This window comes from Condylura cristata, unplaced genomic scaffold, assembly GCF_000260355.1.
Source record: "Condylura cristata isolate star-nosed mole 26May11 unplaced genomic scaffold, ConCri1.0 scaffold00013, whole genome shotgun sequence".
Taxonomy (NCBI): Eukaryota; Metazoa; Chordata; class Mammalia; order Eulipotyphla; family Talpidae; genus Condylura; species Condylura cristata.
The window spans coordinates 29,886,848-29,907,553 of NW_004567114.1; positions in this window are offsets into that span (position 1 = coordinate 29,886,848).

Here is a 20,706-nt window from a genome sequence, read left to right on the forward strand (position 1 = left end):
AAAACACTGTATTTGCATCTTTTGAATCACAAAGTTGAAAAGTTGAAAAGGCAGCTATTATTTTAAGTTTATTCTTAATAAGAAAGAAATTATTTTGCTAATGTATCTCTAGATGTGTGGTGGGTCAATCATATGTTCAGAATAATATTCATATCATTCAGGTCTCATAGAACAAAATTAAGGCAACACTCCCTGCTTAAGCAAATTGGCCCTCACTTGCTATTTCCTCTGCTCCCTCCTTGGCTAACACACTATTCTTGTTCAGTTCTACTGACACCACTCATTCTGGCTGGAAGATTTCCCCACTTTTCTGCTCCTATTCCTGCATTAGCTGTTCTCTGATGACCACAAGTTTTCTTGCCCCCCAGTGACAGTTCACAGTGTTTCTCTAGCTCAGCTCTGAACTTTCCACTCTGAACAACTCTTTTGACTACATATCATCCTGTCCTGTGATTCTCTAGTCTCAAAGCTGCATAGAATTATATTTACTTCTGAAAAACTCAGTCTCTGAAAAAATATAGATACTGGCTCTCCTAAGTTAGTCCAAAACTCTTAAAATCAATGGCATTTTTTATGATTCTCCACAATAATCAAACACAGTACTGCATTGTAGACAGAGTTTAATGTGTGCACCAGACATTTACAAGGTGAAAAGAATCACATCCTCATTTCCCAAACACCACTTAAGAGGTGTTTCAAAAATCACATTATTAAGGATCAAATATAAAAATAAATATTTAGAGGAAAAAGAATATTGTTGATTTTGCATGTTTTAAAACTTTTGTAAGTGGATAAATTTTTCATAAATTGCATGTGGTACTTGACATTTTATGGAGACTTTCAACAAAGGGGGTATACAAAAAAAAATGTGAGTGCAGAAGCAAATAAAAGTATTCATGAGCTGTTTTATCTTGAAATAAGAAAACTACAACTTGAATTCTTAAAAGAAATAAGATGTTTTCATCCTTTGAAGAACCATTACAATGGGATAATCAATAATTCCCTCACACTACTTATGCTAAACTTATCTACCCACCACTGGATTCCGTTATGGAAATTTTTTTATAAGAGTTTCAAGATTTTCCATTAAGGTTAAATGTTTCCTTGAGCTCAATATCTGAAATCTCATTTTGTTACATAGCACAGAATAAATGTTCAGTAACTCATATCACACAGTAAATGTTCAGTAATTCTTCCCCCTGGTCAAGTAATTAAACCACGAAATCTACATTCCCCTGATTTTAAAATAGATGATAATATGCAGCTCATAAGAAAAAGGGCTGGTGGAATACCATAATATGTCTGGCACATAGCTTATCCACGAAAGGTATCCACAGAAAGGAAGGAGAGCAAGCAAGCAGGGCTGAGGAGGGCAGAAGGCAAGTCCACCAGGCCCTATAGTTTATGGCGCAGAATGTACACTGTACCCGCATGTACCTTTATGTTATTAAGGGTAATATGTTACCAGATATAGGCACAAATAGCATAAATGACATTTCCAGGGTCAACAGATATAATCCCCTTACTCTATGACTCAACCAATGTTTATTCATAATATTAGCTGTTTCCCCAACGCTTCTCTATCTACTCAGATATCAGCTATTTTCCTTCTACCTTCAGTAACAAAAACAATATTTTAAATATTTTAATACTAGCAGAAAGAACATTTAACAAATAACATTTGCATTGGGGAAAGTAAATTCAACAACAAAAAAAGCCAAACTGCTGAGTAGCTGACATATAGCATTAGAAGTCACACATATGCTGAAATTTTGTAACTATGCCCAGAGCTACATTTAAGAAAAAGAATCATTACTTCCACTTTGAAGACAGAACTTCCAAATCAGCAAAGAAAGTCAGCAAAATCTTTCTCTGAATTATTTGACAAGTAGTACCTCTCGTAATATTTTGTACACAACACCACTTCTCTGTGGTGCTCAAAATATTTTGCAAGCATCTAGACATCATCAGAGCATCAGCAAGAATGTGCCTTTTCACAGGTATGAGATTCGGTGCTGATTTTAACCAAACTGTGTAGCAAGCAAAGCCAGGGCCCTTCTCATCCCCACCCTCCTTTCTCCGCACCTACGAGTTGGTCTGTTTCCAGATCCTGCACTAAAATAGAACTGATTTCCCTACCTGGGACTTCTCATGGAAGGTAAAAGAGCAAACGTAGGCATCTCTGGCTGCCACTCAGGAATAGATTGATTCCAAAGGTGAACTTAAGGACATTTCCAACTGGAACAAACCAGAGCTTGCTTTATAGGTAAAAATCACTTACTGATAATTGTGATGTTTACAAATTACTGCTTCTAGGGATATCCACTACTCCCCAAAGCTTTCCAGGTCGCACAGGGAGTATTTGGCCATCTCTTTTTCAGGACATGGTAAACAGTTTATGAAGTTCACTCAAAATTAGATGCTGGTAAAAAAATTAAAAAAGCACATATGAAAAGATGCCCCATATCATATATCACTATGGAAATGCAAATTCACTTTGAGATGCCACTGCATTCCAATTAGAGTGGCCAAAACCCAGGACACTGAAAAATATGCTAGTGAGAATGTAGAGCAAGTTATAAGAACTCCAATAAATTGTTGGCGAAAATGTAAAATGGCACATCCACTTTGGAATAAACTTTGGTGGTTTCTTATAAAACTAAACATACTCTTCCCATATAATACAGCAACTGGGATTCTTGGTATTTACTCAAAGTTGAAACTTGGTCCTTATCTAAAGCAAAAACTCAAACTTGAATCCCATACAGATGCCTGCACAAGGATCTTTATAGAAGAGTCATTTATAACTGACAAAAGTTGGAAGTCACTGGTAGATGAATGGCTGAATAATCTATGGTGCATTCAGACAATACAATATTGTTCAACACTATAAAGAAAGGTAATCAAGTCATGAAAAGACATGGACGAATATTGAATGCATATTACTAAATGAAAGGAACACATATGAAAAGGCTAAGTATTGCATGATTCCAACTTTATGACATTCTGGAAAAGGAGCTAAGGAGACAGTAAAAAAAAAAAAAAAAAAAATCAGTGGCTGCCAATGGATGGTGGGGAAGGATACACAAAACAGAGTTTCAAATACCGTATGACATAGTATCTGTAGATTTGTCACCATAAATTTATCAAGCTGCATAGAACATACATCACTTGGAGTAAACTCTAATGTAAACCTGGATTCTGGGGGATGGTGATGTATCAATGTAGGTTTACAGACAAGAACAGTGAAAAGTCATTTTGTTAAGGGATATATACGAAATCTTGGTGTCTTCTGTTCAATTTTATCATATACCTAAAATTACTATTTAAAAAAAACTTATTTAAAACATTTTTGTAATAGCCCACGGACTTCAGAGAAGTCACTGAGCACAATGACTGGAAAAACAGCCACTCTTTCCCCCTGCAAACCTCCACAAAACCCTTGTTCCTGGTTACTCCTGGATTCTCCCCGTCTCATCTCAGAGGGCCTCTGTAACTCTTTCTCTTGAGTGTCTTAGAGGGCGCCCTTTCGTCCTTTAGGGTGCTCACCTAAAGATAAGCCATGAAGCCAGGTCCCTTCAATATCACATGCTCCTAAAGTTTATGTACTCAAAACGTTGTTTAATCTAACTTCATTAGGAATGCAAGACTCATGTTGATTTTATTATTACTTCTTCCAGTACTCTGCTATTCCATTTCTTGTGTCAATTTTTAGTATTATGATTTAATATTTAACCTTTTTAGTATTTTTTTGATATTCTAGCACTTTAGTATTTGATGCATGGATTCATGATTACAATACTCTGTAAAAGTTTTGCTATCTGTAAATTGAAGGTGAATGTATAAGGGTCAATCATCACATTAGAGAGTATCAGTTAAAAAACTCAAATTTGGGGCCCTCCCTGGTGGCACAGCAGATTAAAGCACAGCACAAAGAAGCTTAGGCCACTTCCACATGAGTTCGATCCCTACCCGCCCCAAAGGATATCCACATGGTAGAGCAGAACTCTCCTGGCCTGCCTGCTGCTCCCCTCAGCAGTGTACTTCTATGATCTGCCTGTTCTGCTTCCTGCTCTGTCTCTGGTGAATCCTCTCACCCTCCGCATTCTGGCCTGTACCCTAGTTCTGTACGAATAAATAAATAAATCTTTAAAAAAAAAAAACCTCAAATTTAATTTCCAGGTTGAAGACTAGCCTGAGGCCTTAATGTTTTGTTGAAGTAACATTGCATTATAACATTGAACATGTTTTTTGTTTTTGTTTCTGTTTTTTAAGATTTATTTATTCGTCCATACAGAACTGGGGTACAGGCCAGAGATGTGGAGGGTGAGAGGATTCACCAGGGACAGAGTGGGGAGCAGAACAGGCAGATCGACGAAGTACACTGCTGAGGGGAGCAGAGGGCGGGTCAGGAGAGGTCTGCCACGCCATGTGGTCACCTCCGGGGCAGGCGGGAATCGAACTCATGCGGAAGCGGCTTTAGATTCTCAGTGCTGTGCTTTAAGCCGCTGCGCCACCAGGGAGGGCCCAACATTGAACATGTTTTAGGGATGCTCTTTGAAAAGCATCAAGTATATATAATACATTTAGTGCAACACGAAATTCCAACTCTATCCTTCATGCCATTGTCTCTCACTATCCCCTATTCCCTTCTCCATTCTCCTCTAGGCTTACAGTCCAGAAGTTTATTTTTGTTTTACTTAGCTCATTTGTTTTTTTTTTTTTTTTCAATATACCACAGATGAGTGAAATCATATGGTGTTTGTCTTTCATCTGACTACTTTAACTGAGCATAGTACACTCTAATTCCACCCATGTTGTTGCAAATGGCAGGATTTTACCTTTCTATAACACAGTAACATTTCATTGTGCATATATACACAAATCTTCTTTATCCATTCCTCACTGATACACATTTATGTTGTTTCTAGTTCTTGGCTATTGTAAATAATGCTGTAACAAACAAGAAGGTGAACCTATCTCTGAGTTAGTATTTTTGTATATTTAGGTAAATACACAGAAGTGGAATAACCATTATTAAAAATAATTTCTACTTTTAATTTTTGAGGAATTTCCATATTGCTTTCCTTAATGGCTACACCAATTTACATTTCCTGCCAAAGTCTACAGGGTTCTACTCTCTCCATTATTTTCTCCAATGCTTGACTTATAGGAAGTAGGTATTTTCACAGATATGAAGTGAGGTGTCATTGTTTTGATTTGCATTTTCCTAATAAAGATGTACATCTTCCATGTGCCTTGATGTTAGAGTAATGGCCCCAAACATCCCTCTTGGCTATTGTCAAGCAACTTGTCATCTCTGTTTTCTGATATGTATTTCATGATTCCAAGCATTATACCAAGGTCTTTAATCTATTCTGAATTGATTTTTACATATGGTGTTAGGTAGTTTCTCTTTCATGTGCTATCCAGTTTTCTCAACACCATTTATTGGAAAGATATTCTTTGCTCCATGGTATGCTACTGGCACCTTCCTTGTAAGTTAGCTGTCCAGTGTGTGTGTTTTTATTTCTGGCTCTCAATTCTGTTCCATTAATCTATGTGTCTGTTTTATTGCAATACCAAGATGTTTTAATTACTATCATTTTATAGCTTGGAGCTTACATATGTGACACCTCCATTTTTGTTCAGTTTTTCCCTCAGTATTGTATTTACTTCAGGTTATTTTGACACTCCAAAGTTCATGAAGTGTTTTTGTTGAATTTCTGGGAAGGATGTCATTGGGATATTTACAGGAATTGCAATGAGCCTGTACACTTCCTTAGGCAATACAGTCATTTAAAAGTAAACTTTAATTTATCCTCACAAGCAGACTAGATTGGTTCTATTTTAGGATGTGGGGAAGGGGAAGCCAAATTATTTTTCAAAACTTAACCCTATCTCTCAGCTACATGTTACATGGGAAATTTTCCAATTGCATTTCTAATATTAGAATAACACTGTCATTATTTCAATTTGGTATGATATCTTATACTTATCTCCATTTTGCACAACCATATTGTTTCAGAATTGTCTACGAGTCTTTCTCTCACTGTCTCCTCTCTATCTTTAGTCTGATCTCCAAAAAAAAAAATTGTGCTGTTCTCACTTCCAGACCTCAAGCAATTCTTGGGACACAGGACCAAGCAATGTAAATGATAGTAAATAGTATAGTGCACTTTATAGAGACCAGCAGTTCTTCTCCTTGGTACACTTCTCTGCACTCAATAATGAAGAGGAGGGCAGGACAAGGATGGAATTGTATACCCTTCCTCAAAATAATTCATATGTTGATGGCTTGTCCCAGCACCTCAGGAAGTGGGAATAATACATCATTTCGAAATAGGTAATCAAGTTAGAATGAGATGATTAGAGTGACTCTAATCTAAAATGATGTGTGTCCTTTAAGAAAAAGAAATTTGGACAAAGATAATGAAGACTATGTGAAGACTAGGGAGAAGACAGCCATGAGCAATCCATAGGACTAGGGAAGTAAGGAAGGAGCCAAAGTTACTTTGCACCAATGGAGCTATTGTTTTGGTAGGTCCTTAAGATAAAATAAGCTATCTTAAGATAGAATAGACTAGAATAAATTAAAAGCAAAGCACAAAACATCACCACTGTGTAGTTCCTGTTTAGCAGTAATTTTCTTAAAATTAGAATCATGTCAACTGAAAGGGAAATTAGGTTATCCCTGGGACATACAGTTTTAAATCTGTTCCTACAGAATCCATGAGTCAAAATGCAATGGAAACACAACTATGTTTTTATTCAAATTAAATTTTCTGTTATGTATTGAGTACGGACAGGTAGATGTAGAAACAGATGTATCGGTTATCTGCCTCTATTTCTCTAGGAGTCATTCTGTCCCTAGGGAACATCATGTCTAGAGACACTGTGTTGTCAGCTGACCGAAGGACACTGAGATCCCACACTGCACAGGGCAGCAACACATCCCACCCCACCGCCAAGAATCATCCATCCCAAAAGGTTGACAGTACTAAGGACTCCTGCCTAAAAATTCAAACTTATCTGTCATCTCCCTTCATAAAGGCCTTAGTGATTTTAGTTTTGAGTCTAATTAGTATATGTAATATAGACTTCACTAAATGTATTTAAATAACTTGCCTGCCTTCTTTTTCAGTTAACCCCATTTTCAACATCATCAGCATTTGTTTTCATAGAATCGAATGGTATGAAGTTGCATTTACCAGTTAATATTATAATATACATTTCTTTTCTGTGATTCTATTTTTTCAAGATTAGTAGAGAGCTAATATTCATGTCATATTCAGAAAATGCAGCTTTTGATGTGTACTTCAATATATGGTAAAAATATATTACTTAGGCCCTCCCTGGTGGTGGAGCAGGTTAAAGTACAGCACTAAGAAACTAAAGCCACTTCCACATGAGTTCGATCCCCGCCTGCCCCAGAGGTGACCCAAATGGCACACAGACCTCTCCTGAGCCACCCGCTGTTCCCCTCAGCAGTGTACTTTGTTGATCTGTCTTTTTTGCACCCCCACTCTGTCTCTGGTGAATCTGCTCACCACCCCTGCACCTCTGGCTTGTACCCCAGTTCTGTATGCATAAATCTTTAAGTATATATATATTTAAATATATAAATATTACTTAAAATATATTTTATGGCTGTATAACATCGAAATGTCCCTTTTCTCAAAATTATCTTTGAAAAATTGATATGTACCTTTATATATTTGTGTCTTATGTGATGACATATATAATATGAATAATAACATTATGGAAATTTAAGTTAAAATCACGATCCTCCTTTCCTGAAATGCATATCAATCAGTTTCCACATTCCAGTATTTTTGTAATGCATATAGCACTTTTATTATTATCCTAAACTAGAAACAACCAATCAACCAAATACAAGAGAATACATGGTGGTATATTCATATCATCACAGTGGAATATTATTCAGCAATAAAAGGAAGGAATACTAATATGCACATAGCATTGCTGAACTTAAGTGTTAATGATTACTGATGTCAACATTATATTGAATCAAGTTTCATAATTTGCTAAATTTTAATTATGTAATAAGGCATTTTGATTCTTTTCTATTGTTCTCAGTAGAATTATTTAAAGTATGTGGAATTTACTGTTCTTTTAGAATATTTCCTAAAAATAATATCAGAGGAGTGGGACTGCTGTGGCAAGAAGTGTAACATGGTTGTAGTTCCTCAACTGTATTGTTACTTGTGGAACCAGTGGGCCAGATCACAGTGCCGGGAAAGGCTAACAATGAAAAAAATGTCATTGCATACTTTTCAGCATTGGGTTTTACAATGCAAAGTAATTTCTTTTAAATAACTTTTAGTCTGTAAGAACAGGTTACAGAAGGGAAGAAATTGGGTAAATCAGGTGAAGGACACAACTGGATTTTCAGTGGTGAACTTAGTATAGACAAGTGCTGATTTGCAACTTATATAATGTTATAATCCAGTGTTACATCAATAGAAAAAGAAATTATATTTTAGAAATATGGACAGATGTAAAGCAGCTACATCAAGAAAAACATTTTCCCGCTGCTATTTATACTTAAGGTATTTTTAAATGGAGAAGTAGTGCTTCAAAATGCTAATAAAACAGAAATGGAATAATTTCACATTGACTGCAGAAGAATTATATGAAAAAACTAAAAAAGTTTGGCTTCTGGAAAGACCAACCTTTTAAATAATCTATAGAAGCTATCATTTCTCTAGATTAAAATCTTCAACTAAAATGTATTTAGTTGGTATTAAAATATACCAATTTTTTCAAACGTTTTATAATCAAAATGCTAGTTGGATTTTCTGAGCTTGACAAAATTATGTAAATATCAACAATAACAAACAATAGTGTTAAGAAATGGAGCATAATAAGATGTTGAATGTGAACATAATAAAAATTACTAATTGTAAAGTGATGATAAAAAAAGTAGATTGACTCAAATCAATAAAGCAAGGTTATTTTAAAGGAATTCAGGGAAGGGGCATTCCAATCTCTCCCAATGGAGATTAGGGGTGAATCCAATGAAGTATGGATTCTAGTTCATATGCATCATTGTTTTTCATAAGTGGTGATAAATGTATCACATTAATGGAAGTTGTTAATAGGGGGAGCTGATTGTGGAATATACTAGAACCTCTGCACACTCCTTGCTACTATCCTGTAAATCTAACACCCATCTAAAATAAGGTTTCTTTTTTAAGAAAACAAACTAATTAGTTTTGTTCAAATGAGGCAAGAAATGATTTTATATAATTCATGTTTTGTAATGAATGACATTTAAATGCACCTTAACTTTTGTTTGTCTTTTAAGTCTCTGATTATTGATCGGGAAGAAATGTTTCTATATTGTTATTTGCATTTATTTTCTGAAAAAAATATACTATATCCTATGTTAATTTATCTGTTAGCACCCCAAGATTTTTCTATAAAATTAGACATAGAAATAATACTTATTAATCAAACAGTCCTAGCACTTGGCTTATATACTCTGACAACAAAGATGATTAATACCAGGTACCCACTTACCAAAGAGGTATGGCTTGGCTTCAAAATGCTTGGCAAGAGTAGGGAGTTGGGGGAGGGGAGGCACAGATAACCATCTGCTAGGAAATTTCTTTATTCTTGTATTTTCTTCCTTGCTGCTTTCTCTGGGTGAATAGTCTAAGGGGATTAATGCCAACATCTGAACATGCTGTCTTGCACTGAGTTCTCTTAGTCTTCTTCCCAAGTCCTTGACCCAGATAAAGAAAAATATAATTTCCAAATTCAATGAAAGCTTACATTCACAGGTTGGGGGGAAATTGTCAGCTCAAAGTCTGACTTTTCTATTATCCTACAGTTCTAATTGTAAAACAGAAGTTCACTTAAATATACCTCCCTTTATTTATTCAGTTTTCATAGAAATTGTTACAGAAAAAGGGACTTTGAGAAGACATTTGCAATCAAGGTCTCTGTATCATGAACCAAACTCCAAACAGGCCAACAAAAGACTTATCTTAATATTGCCAATGTATTTTTAATGATCTTTAAAATGCTAACATCAGATGAATGTATACACAAAAATCATTGCCTAAGTCACACTCATTCCTCTTAATCTTAGACAGTGTCTCCTAATAAAGCCTCAGTAAGTACGTGCTGTATTATCTCCAACTGTGTTTTCAGCACTTTTCTCTCTCCTTTACTTGAGTCATTGAAGGTTCTGTCAGCATATATTCATGTACACCCAAAATGGAAATTATCTTTCTTTCCAAACCAGTTTCTCCATCTCCTATCCCCAGGACCACCACATCCTTTCATTACCCAAGCCAGTTCCTTCCATGCTGGCTCTTTATACACTCCATGTAAATGTATCACTGTGCTGAGATCATATCCTATGGACTGCATCACTATTATACATATTGGTAGTGTGACAGAATCCAAAATATAAAATGCTGGCTCCTAAATTCTGTGAAGGTTCAAAAAAAATCCTGTCATGTAATATCAAGGACAGGATTTGTGTGTATGATCTCTAATTCTACAATTAGAAAAAGACTTTCAAAACACCAATCTCTAAGCTTTTTCTTTATGAATCTGATTTTAAATATCTGAATTTTCCAGTTTAACTATAAGTCATCAAGAAAGCTCAAATTTGTCACAACAGGGAAAAATAAGAAATTTTGTATTTTTATGAAGAACAGTTGCCAGGCTGATACTCTCACTCAAACAGGATTTCTAGGACTGAAAATTGTGAAGCAGCTTTGTGATTCTACTTGTATTCTCCTTTCCCTGTTCCATGCCTCAATCTCACTTCAAAGAGTTTCAAATCTTCAAAACACAGATAGTGAACCCAATCATATAACAGACAGAAGCAATGTAAAATATGTGCAGATTTCAAAAATACAAAGAGGGCCCATCAACCAGCTATAACACATAATTGTTCAGTTAAAGAAACTGACAAATCCTTAAAGAAAATCCCCCCAACCTGGTACCAATCATAGTCAATGATTCTTTCTCCTTTGAGGTGCTCTAAGCTTTTTATAGCACAAGTTTGAATACATAAACTCTTGGCACAAGTTTGAATACATAAACAGATTATAGAAATAGTGAACATATTTTCTAATCCCTTTCTCCCTTTTACATAGCTAGAGACAATGCCTTAAGTTTTAAAAACCAGGGGATGGGGAGGGTTGTTTCATCACATATACCTCAATTTTTCCAGTGGAATTTTGTTTTCCCTCTAGTGGACTATGGGGTCTCACTAGTGACAGAGAGCATCTCATTTTTCTAGGCATTTGTAAGGTCAGAGACTTTACCCAGGATACAGTCTGACACCAAGTCTGGATTCAATGCAAGCTGTTGGATGAGTGTGAGATTAAATAGTCACCAGTTGGTGAGATAATGCTACAAAAAGACAGGTACCAACTTTGTATTTAACTTACAGTAAGAACATCTGGGACCAGGAAGGCTTCTAGACAGACTGTTCCAGACATGGCTCCAAGTTACAAGATAGCTTGTATTGGTCCCATTTCTAAAAATGTCCTTATATATTCTTTACATACTAAACTGTTACTCATCATTCAAAACCTAGATGGAGTCTCCTCCATGAAGCTACTCTCGACCTTCATGCTTTTCCTATTGAGATCGGATCTCCAGGTGTTCTAGAGTGCTTTATTTACATGCATGTTTATCTCCAAGTTCCTACACTGTGTCCCTTTCACATTTAATGCTCTTTTGCTTAAGCACATATCACTGGCAGTTCCATTTACATGAAGATTACTTCATGTAATCTTCACAGTAATCCTATGAAAAATGTTTCTATTCTCCCCATTTTTACAGCTGAGCAAGGTAAAATGCTCTCTTAGAATTATGTCTTTTACAGACAAGCTCCTAGAGAGGAGAAAATGCAATGCCTCCATCTTTACAATCTCAGTTGATATATTTAGACTTTCAATTTAACAAGCAAATAAAAATGTGTACAAATTATTGAATAAAGAATGTTTGACAGAGGTGCCATCCAAATCAAAGAGACAGTAGTCATTTTGGGGGCACTTGATCGAATTCTCTTTTATATAACCTCCTTTAAGATCAAAAATGGTTAGTGAATTATTGCTCGCTTAGAAAAATAAAAGAGAACTAATAATTAGCAACTGTTAATTACTGTTCTCAAGCCTGTCAAGTAAATCTTAACATGGTTAACCCATTTACTTCAGAAAGGCAAATCTTACATCATCAGCAACATCATCAGCAGGGAAGAGATGTCATGCTTGCAACTTTTCTCTAAGAAATCTCTGTTTGAAATTGTACCAGTTTGTTCTTTAATGTACTACTGAAGAGAAAATAGAGGTGCTCTGATTTGAATAAGTGCCAAAAGAATGCACAATCATTATATATAAAATGTCTAATATATAATGTTTAATCTAATATGACAACCCTTTCCAAGATTACAATTACATGCATTTTGGGCAAGTCCCCATTTTAAAATGTCAGCACCCTAAAAGGAGGTGAACCTAAGTCATTATCAGTTCATAAATTGGTTTTCCCATTAATCCTTATCAGAACGATGGAAGAGTAAAGGACCCAAATAATGCCAAGGGAAAGAAAAAGAACTGGAGGTGGTCAGGGGGATGGGGAAAGAACAATGACCACTGTTACAAATGAGCTAAGTCCAGAAGGACCACACCATGCATCACCAAGACAGGACATACATGTGCATGTATCTGGGGCAGTATTTTCCCTAGGAGAGAAAAGTGCTGCTTTTTGCCTATTTAAATGAATGAATCAGTGAGCTCAAGGGCTACTGGAACAACCCCCATCATGTCTAGGGAAAAGCTGAATATCCAGGAGAAAGTATGAAGTTCTGACATGAGGCTGATCAACAGCATGTGGTGAGTCAGAATTCAGAACTGGTCAGCGACTCAGAGTTCATTCTGTGTCATAAGACCAGATACCTATCACTTCCTTCCAGTAGGTCATGATCAGAAAACACTTGATCATAAATGGTCTGAATAGATCATGGAGACCCTGTGCATGGTTTACTCCTGTGCACACAGTGAGATTCAGAGACAACAACTGCAGAAGACCTACATCCCTGTCACATTCTGATCATGCAACAAATGAACCGAAGCTGCCCACTAAAAGGAACTTTTCAAACGACTGAGTGTGGGTGTAGACTCCTGCACAGAAGTGCAAGAAACTTTCAGTTTAATTGAAAATGAAGAGTTGAGTAAGCACCACTCTCAGGACCCAGAACATAGATGGTGTATGTATGCGCTGGTGGTGCAGGGGAGGAAATAGAGAGGGCAGAGTTTTATCCTCGCCACCACACTACAGTCAAGAGCCAGGGCTATTCTGAACTGTTGCACAGGGTTTGGGCCATGTTAAGGGCACCAGTCCAAGCAGGCATGAGAGGGAGCTCATCCCTTACTGCAAGCCAAGCAACTGACTGGGCAGTGGTGTGCCAGCTTCAGAATGGGGTACATTTTCATCTATTACCCTGTCCAAGATGACACCTTTTTATGTTTTTAAATAATTGATCCATCCCATCCATTAAGTGTATCTTTATCTTAATGGGAACAAAAACACCTTTCATGCAAACAGAGGCCACCCAAGTCAAATGCAGGTGTAAGCAGGAGCAAGAGAGAGGACTGAGAGGTGTCTGGAGCCCTTCCATCACTACTATGACAATCCATGCCCGTTCCTCCTACAGATCTCAGTCAGCTCAGTCTCTGTTTCTCAAAAGAGGGGTCATAATCTCAGGGATATCAACAGAGGCACAGAGGTCTAGTCAATGGCCCACAGGAATGGGTGAGTTTATAAGTAGGGCCAGAGACTACACACAGGTGAGAAAATAGGCAAGTGTCATTCCCAGGAGGAAGCAAGGAACAAAGAGGAAGAGAGGCTGAATGCATAGCTCAGGAAACTCGCTGGGCTGAGAGGCAGGTGAAAGTACTGAGTGATGGGGCCACGTCTCAGGTGGTCAGAGTCCTAGTGACACATTGGGAATTGACAGGTAAAGATAGAGAAGGTAGAAGAACTTATTCGTTGAGCAATGGGAAGTGAGTACTAAAAATAATTCCTGCCTCATTTTTGTTTCTCCAAGCATCGCTGGCTGCAACCTTCTGATTTCCCTGCACTCTCTGGGTCCTCATATGAACTCTCATCATCTGCTCTTTCTAAAAACCAGGTTTATCCTGCTTGGGGACTTATTTCATATATTCATCTCCTGAGCCTGGAACCCCACCCCCAAAAGCAGTGGGAAACATGTGGATTTTTCCTCATCGCTGAAAGCAACCCCTCAATTTCCAGCTGGCATACAGAGGACTCTAGCACCCCAGAAAATCCCTTGCCTGAGCCTCATTCTTTTGATCTTGAGAGGTAGCTCCACTGGAGTAAAAGTATTTATGGTATGATGCAGCCAAGGTCCTGAAGTGAAGGCATCAGCCAGCTTGCCTGCGAATTTTGCATTTTAAGCACCTTAGATCTCAGCTTAATTAAGAGCATCACTGCTCCCAGAGTGATCTGGTGACAGAAAAGCAGGCAAGGAAAGAAAAAAAAAAAAAAGCATAGCAGCTCAGCAATCTGAGTTAAATTCCTTCAAGAAAGCACTTCAGAAGCTATTCCTCCGTCCCAAGACACACCTGCTGTCGGGGAAGGTGGCGGGACAAGAAGAGTCAGGAAGCCCAGGGCCAGAGCAGATGCCCAGACACCAGCTCCATGACAATTTCTAAACGTCTATCATTCAGTCTCTGCTCATGGCCGAAGGCCACAGGTAGTAGCCAAATTTCCCTAGAGGAGCAGGCCCTAAAAATAAGTGAGACAATTAAATGGGACCGAATCAGAAACACTGAGTGCAGCTTTGACACATTTGACTAGTCGATACTACATCTCTAATGACAGGCCCCTTGACCCCATGCCACTCTGCCCCAGAGATCCCAAAGGAGGCCTCCAGAAAGGGTTATGCTTGTGGCCAACAACAGCTTTGTCTTGTCTTCTTCCATGGGTGTGCTAGGGGAGGAAAGAGAGTAGGAGAGAGGAATGGACCCAGCCACTTCCCTTCTAGAAAAGCATAACCTAGGGGAATTGATAGAAAAGATAAAGCTGTGCCACGAATTGTCCCTTTTCTCAGCTGACACTGAGTTGGAGCATTCAGAGATGCAAAGGTTTATGTCTGGGAGTCACAAAACTGCTTTCTGTCCCACATTTTCTGGATCTGTGTGAGTAGGCATGCATGCCGAACACACTTTCCTGTTAGCAAGAGGACTTACCCACAACTAAACTGCATTCATCTGAACCAAAAAGATCCAAGAAGAGAAGGCCGAGACGAAAGATCTAATGCCCTACTGGCAAGACAGAGAGGCAACGAGGTGCAGATGGTGGGCAATGGAAACCGCCCACCCGGGTTTGAGCTGCCCTTGGCACTGACTAACCAGGGGGCCTTGAGCAAATCACTGACCTCATTAGTCCAATGAGAACAGTACCTGCCCGATAGGCTTGATAAGTATCAAATGAGCTAAATTTTAAAAATGCTTAAACAGCAGCTCACAGAGGTTCTTTCTATATACACTGCAACCTCTATATTCTTTAGCCATTACTCACCCATAAAATTGAGAAGTGGAAGCTCTGACTATCCTCATTTTACAGAGGGGGAAACTTGGGATCTGAGCCCAAACTCGCACAGCTGGTAAGTGGACGGCCTGGTAACACAACCCACCACCTGTGGTGCCCACGAGCCACAGTGGTCTTTTAACACTGCATTTCACATCTTGAACAACATCACAGTAAGTAAATGATTTCTCCCCAGGTACCGGAATGGTATATAGCATTTTATTTCCCAGTACCAAACTCTACCCATAGAGAGCAAATCATGTTCACAAGTGCTCAGTCATCCTCCTGGTCTAGATGCAGGACCCTTTCCCCCATGATCCTGACAGTAGATGCAAAACCTAGTGTCCCAGCCCAACTCTATTTAATCTGACTTTCTTGAAGGGAACCTAGGGACATGCATTGTAACATCCCCCCAGACACACACACACACAGCCACCTGCACTGCTCCCACCCCTAGAGTCCCCATGCACCCTGAATTTGGAAGCCATGTCTACAAACTATACTATCTACTCCATTTGGCTTCATTTTGTTTACACCTCCTTAATCAATACCTCAAATTGATTCCTAGATTTCAGAACATCAGATACAGAGCCTGAAAAAGGGTCACTACTTCATTTGTCTATTACAAATATTGCAGTTTCACATAAAAGCAGAATTTCACAGAATCTGTGAAGATGCAGGTTGGAGGAATTCCCACTGCTGCCATTTATCCAGACCATTTCCATTAAGAAAGAAAACATTAACTTCATAATTATCCCCACATCTCCAGGCCTGCAGTGGTTCTTTTAATCGCTTGTTTTAGGTGGAAAAGTTAACCCTTCCCAAACTCACTTGTAGTTTCCAGCTAGAGGGAATAAAAAAGGACTTACTCCTTGTCAAACAGAGCTATCTTGGTGACCTAGGAACAGAGCAATTATTCAAAAAGTGAACACATTTGCCAAGTTCCTCCTCCTCCCTCCTTAATTGCAATGTCATCATGAAGAACATTTTTATGCCTAATATATATATATATATATATATATATATATATATATTATTCCAAACAGGAAGGTATTGTTGAAATCACTAAAAAAGTATAAGGACTAGCTGATCTATTGGATAAGCTGGTCTATTACCGAGTCTGAGACCTCTGACAAAGCAGAATCCATACATGTGGATGCTGGAACACCGAGAGACCACGTGTTGAGAGAGAAGTCCTGTTCTAATGAAATCATTATTTATTGAGCAATTAATTCCTAAACTCTATGCTCAGTACTTTTCATAATAAACTGGGGGGGGGGGAGGGAGAGAATATGAAGGATAAAACAGGTCATCTTTGAAAAGTTACAGTGCGCTCATAATAAATTAGTTTTAGTGAAATGTATGGTATACAGTTTAACAGCTGCTACCCATGACCTTGTTCCCCAGTAAGCTGCCCTACCCCTCAGCCAGTATGCATGTGATCTCCAGCTAGCTGCCCTGAGAGGTGTTCTCTGCTAACCAAACTAGCAGACATGTGAACAGATAAAACCTTCAGTTTAGGAGAAGCCCTCTGGGATTTTTTTCCAACATGGTTTTATGGGGCTTTAGTAAGAGATGGTGGATAGAGAGAGGACAGTGGAATTATTTCACAATGAAAATGAAAAGAAGCAAGATGTACTGAAGGCCAGTCTCAAACACCAGCTCTTTGGTTAGCAGCAGTCTGAGTCTTCAGCATTTAGGTGTTCCCCCTCTGAGCTATTGGGGTGCTCACTAGTTCAAATAAAAATCTGTAAGCAAGCTGCTAATAAAGACAGTGAATGCGTTCCTCTAGTAACCTGATTGTGGAATATTTGCGGCTTATTATCTTATTTAATTGTGTAAGGAAACTAATTGTCTTGGCTCATTTGCTGAAATTTATAAAACTTGGATCCTTTCCTTAGCTTGCAGAGCCATCCAGAACATTTTGGCATTAAAGAATGTGCATTTGACCTATGAAATATAGCCTTCTGAATATGCATTTTTACTATGATGGAAATGTATGCAGAAGCTCATTAGTTTATATTGGAATGTCCTTTGGATGGGAAACCACTTTGCTTAAAAAATAGATTCTTTATCGACAGTACTGTGCCTGTAAATGTTGATGACTATGAGAAAGAAAACAGGATTTTCTAGTCCCTCAGCACTGTTTAGAGTAAATTCTGCTACTGAGCTTCACAATTCTTATCTATAAAGTCACTATAACTGTACAAGGTTGTTTCAATAATATATATTTTAAAAGATTTAGTTTATCCATTTACGCATACAAGTACTGGAGTCAAGGCCAGAGGTGCATGGGGTGAGAGGATTCACCACAGACACAGCGGGGAGCAGAAGAGGCAGATTTACTGAAATACACTGTTGAGGCAAACAGCAGGCGAGACAAGAGAGGTCTGCTGAGTCTCAAGGGTCAGCTCCCTGGCCAGGACGTAATGCATGAAGAAGTGGTTGCTGATAGCAGGATAGCATTGAAATTTTAACCCCTGTGCCACCATGAGGCCCTGTTTCATTAATGTGCTAATGTATATGAGGCTTTTTACCTATAGTAGAAACCTAACAAAATATTAGTTTTTCATAACCAGAGTAGCCAGGGATAATAGAGCATACAGATATGTTAGTTTCCAAATGGTGCTATACCTAGTTACCACATACTAAGTAACTTATACACAAGACAAATATTTTTTATAATCCTGGAAAAATAGAAGTTTAAAACAGAACTGTGCTTTAAATAGAGCTGTGTTTCTTCTGGAAACTCTGGAGAGAGCAACCTATTTCCTTGCCTTTCCTAGTTATGAGCAGTCACCTGTATTCCTTGGCTCTTGGTCTCTTCGTTCATCTCTTCTCCTTTGTAAGCACCCTTATGGTTGGAAGGGCCATATCATTTGACATGATCTCCCAATTCTTAATCATATCTTAAATTCATGATCTCTTCACAATTCTTAATCATATCTCAAATTCCCTTCTTCCATATAAGGTAACATTCACACATCTGAGAATCAAGACATGAACATTTCTGGAGGCCACTATCTACCCTAAACAGTCCACCCTGTTTCCCAAAGAATCGCAACCACATTTATGCAAAATACATGCACTCAATTACAATCCCAGAAACCCAAATCCATTTACAGCATCAATTCAGTTTCAAATCTCATCTTCAACCCAAAAGTCCTAAATCCCATTCTTTAAATTGTGTTTGGGTCATAACTCTCAATATGATTCCTATTCCTCCTTATCTGTTAAAAATACAAGTTATTTTGGCTCTCCCTGGTGGCACAGCGGGTTAAAGCACAGCACTGAGAATCTAAAGCCGCTTCCGCATGAGTTCGATTCCGCCTGCCCCGGAGGTGACCACATGGCGTGGCAGACCTTTCCTGACCCGCCCGCTGCTCCCCTCAGCAGTGTACTTCCATAATCTGCCTGTTCTGCTCCCCACTCTGTCTCTGATGAAGCCTCTCACCCTCCGCAACTCTGGCCTGTACCCCAGTTCTGTATGAATAAATAAATAAATCTTTAAAAAAAAATACAAGTTATTTTATCTCCAAGCTACAGCAGAGGGCAAACATAGCTAGACATAGGGTAAAAGTCATAGTCATTCCCACTCAAAAGTATGGGATCAAAGAAAATCATCAGTAGTTCTAAGACATATTGAAATCCAACTGGAAAAAAAAAAGACCTGCCAAGTTTCAAGACCTGGGAATAATCATTATCAGAAATGATCTATACATTCATCATCAACATCATAAATTCTTCCCCTTTCCCTATCCTACTGTTATAGCAATTTCTGTTAGTCTGAAAAGCTATCATTACAAGATTACCAGTTTCCATTCCTAAGAGAGTTAGCAGGAGTGGGGAAGGGGAACTGAAAAAGAATGGGTATACATAGCTTGCAGTTGCCTCTTGGGCCCTTAGTCCCATCCTCTGGGCATGAAATTCTACCCTCAGGCCAAGAGCTCTGCTGCCTGGGTCATCCTTCCTCCTTGATGAAGAGAACATCTTTGCAGCTGAGTAATCTACAAGCCAATTTTCTGTATATAGAATTTTTGGAGGCTGACAGTTTTCTTCCATTTCTACCTTTCTCTGTCCCTTCTAGTCCAAACTGGCAGTAATGCTGCTTATATAACCACCTCAAGAATACAGTGACTATCCCATATATATGTCAGAAACTCCCTTCAACAGGTATCTCTAAAGATCCTTCCAATAATCTTGTCTCAGTTTCTGACTCCTGGGATGGTGGAGAGAATCTAAGAGTCACACTCACAATCTCTTCAAAGTATTCTACCAAGTGATAGAATACTTCAGTCTTCAAACCCTTCCAAGGTAACAACAAGAGGTTTTTGAGCCACGACTTTCTCTCCAAGGCACACTTTCCTGAGAGTCAGTCACCTAACTGCGGCATCTCTGAAGTCTGAATAGGCTAGAAATTTTCCAAATAATCAAGTCTTGGTTGGTTTTGCTCAGTTTTTTTTTTCTTTCAATATCCTTTTATCTTGTATTTTATTATAAGCAATAAGAAGAAATCAGGCTACATGTCAGGTCTTTGCTTTGAGATCTACAAAACAGAAGTGTAAAACTCAACTAAATTTTCTTTAATTATATAACAGGGATCTCTTACTTCAGTGTCCTATACTGCACCCAAGTAAATTCAATTTTCAGGTAAACAACAAATATTTGTATAAGGATGCCCTAAATATGACAATGGACACACAGCCATTAAAAACAAAACAAAACGCTACTTATCTGAAATTCAAATTTAACTGGGACAGTCTGAATTTTTATTTGCTAAATCAGATATAACTATGTACCATGAGGATTCTAGGAGAATAGGAGGAAGGAGGAAATGCTGAAAATGGACATGAAAATAAAACAAATGCATGGCATAAATTTGTAGAAGGGGTGGAGATAGGAGAATAAACCTTACTGAGGAGTAAAGTCAGGACCCCTTGAAAAGACATGGAGACCACTCTTCTTAAAGGACCAGAGAGGTGAAAATACTGAGGTGGGAGATTAATCTTGAATGAGAGAGAGGTCTCAAGGATGAATTTCTTCTACATCACTCTTGCTAGGGGTCGGACCTGCCAAGAAAACCTAATTTTGTCAACACTTAGA